Below are 2,396 nucleotides of genomic sequence, written 5' to 3' on the forward strand. Positions count from 1 at the left end.
TTTGCTAGGCTCTAATGATTAACAATTTGGGTATTTACACTCATTTATTAACATATTGAACCTACAGACTGGATGAGTGAAAGTATGCATGCTCTATTAAGATCTATATGCAGTTAAAATTACCATAAATTCAAATTTGCATTAATTTGACTTGAGAAGTCAGAAGTTTACATGTTGTTATAGTTAGGGAAGGATTGCCAGTGAATGGTAGGTACTTCAAGTTGAAAAGTCAAACATAAAGTAAAAGATTATACCTGCTTATGTTCTGATTCAGCATCATTTCTCCACCAGCCTTCTGTTTCAATACATTTTACTGGATCTCTTGAGAGCGTTATCAACTTGTCTACTATATAAACATAAAAACATAACAAAAACCTCACCATGTTCACAAGCATTTGATAACATCTCTTATGTTCCCTTTTATCTAAAGAAATACATGGTGACCCACTTGGTCTAGCTGATTGACGTAAACTATCAACCAACCATAGAATAACTAAGTAACACAAATTTATTTGGATAAAACAAATTCAAATTACTTATTATTACCTGAGGCTTTGTAATAGTAATCTGTGGCATATTCTGAATTAACTTCATCAGGTGCACCTACATATTGACCATAACCTCAGGTAAGTAGTTTATTCTAAAAAGTTCTCATGAAGCAATCATGTTTCCTTTACAAAACACTAAAAATTTTGTGTATCAAGTACTGCGATATCTTTATCTATATCTATTTAAAATTTTAATATCTCAATCTCAAACCTCATCTACAAACCACCAGATGATACATATGCATTCAGTAAGCTAACAAACGTAATATAATTTTGACTAAGAATCGTTGGTCTATCTGGTATGGGCAGGTTTTCTTTACTCGTAGCTTCTAAAGCTTCTAAATATTAATAATACGTCCTAATCCCAATCATACTATTTAGTTCATTCAACTTGAGAACGGAAAACAGAGATATTAATCCACCGTTTTACAGCAGCTATCATTTACTCAAAACTTTAAATAGTAGATAGAGTTTCACCTTTTCTATCTAAAGCCTGAAGATATATGTAAGGACAGAAGATATAAGATAAACCATTAACTCATATGTTATCTAAACAAATAATGAATTAACACAAAACAACACCATAAAAATTATTACAAAAGTTCAAAGAATAATAAACTGGATTGACCTGGGTAGTGGTAGATCCCAGAGATCGAATTGATAGAATTCTACATCTGGAATAGGGTAAAATCAGGCTCAAAAATTTCTATCGGCAACCGACGAAACATCATAGATTGAAACAATCCATAAAGCAAAACAAAAAGATTTCCAATCAAAACTCACCTTTAATTGATTGAAAACGACATCCGATGAATGATTTGAATCGCAAATTTATCGTTATTGATTTGAATAAGGAATATAATCGAACTATGAAATTAGCCTTTTTTTTAATGGTCTTGGAACTTACTACCTGATGAGCCTTCCTTGATGTGGATGACATAAACTGATAACCGAACATCCCATCCCATTCCCAATTCCATAATCCCGTAAAAATAATCATTAAGTAAAGAAATCCAAAAACCTGAAGATAGAAGAATCCAATCGTTAGGGTTGGTAGTTGATGCTCTGAATTATGCTTTCTTTTCATATCAATTAAGTAAAGAAATCCCAAACCCTGCAAATAAATAAATCGAATAGTTATAAGAACTCAAAGTCTCTGATTTTTGCTTTCTTTTCCTACCGAAAATTCGGATTAGAACCCTGGCGATGCTTGGTGGATGTTGATGACATTAACAAATTGAGGATTTGGATGGATGAAATACATGAATTGATTTGGGGCGTTTAGTCCGTAGTATGTTGAGGATGGATATATAATGGATGAAGAATTAACTGATAAAACAAAATGGCTTAGGTATCGATTAGGTTTGGAAGAAGAATGATAGATGAAGAAGATGAATTGATTTAGGGTAATTTAATGGGTAAGGATCCGAAATCCGAATAGATGTCCTTAAGGTCCGCGTGTTTTTTTTTTAAGGGTATATAGGGTATAAATTTTATCAAGAATGATTTATTAGCTAATATTTTAAGTGGATGATTAGGGACCGTTGGATCAAAGGGTATTATGCTGTAATTATCTAATCTAACGGTAATTAACGGGGGTTTTGAAAACAATTATTAGCTAATCGAGACTCTCTTTTAATGTATATAGTGATATAGGGGCAGGATCAATGGGGAAGTAACCAATCGGGGGGAAGCGGGGGGAAGCAAAAAAAAAAAAATTCGTTTTTTTTAGAATTTTTTTTTCCCGACATCAAGTTCACACGAAAATATGAACATTTAGAAGAGACACTTCGTGATGAATGTCATTATTTAGGCGGGAAAACGATCGACAAAAATTACATTCAAGAT

The 2,396-nt window shown here is 32.5% G+C and overlaps 1 long non-coding RNA gene across 2 annotated transcripts; it reads right to left on the reverse strand.

Moving 5' to 3' along the window:
* Positions 1 to 259: 259 nt before the first annotated feature.
* Positions 260 to 2,116, reverse strand: LOC139866476 (uncharacterized). 2 transcript variants are annotated; one of them, XR_011765473.1, is made up of 4 exons: positions 1,570 to 2,116; positions 1,177 to 1,222; positions 547 to 603; positions 260 to 471 (listed from the first exon to the last, which is right to left on the reverse strand). It is a non-coding gene; the product is annotated as an uncharacterized lncRNA (long non-coding RNA). The 2 variants fall into 2 exon arrangements; XR_011765474.1 differs by having other exon boundaries at positions 1,177 to 1,254.
* Positions 2,117 to 2,396: the final 280 nt, after the last annotated feature.

This window comes from Rutidosis leptorrhynchoides, chromosome 9, assembly GCF_046630445.1.
Source record: "Rutidosis leptorrhynchoides isolate AG116_Rl617_1_P2 chromosome 9, CSIRO_AGI_Rlap_v1, whole genome shotgun sequence".
In the NCBI taxonomy this organism is placed as follows: domain Eukaryota; kingdom Viridiplantae; phylum Streptophyta; class Magnoliopsida; order Asterales; family Asteraceae; genus Rutidosis; species Rutidosis leptorrhynchoides.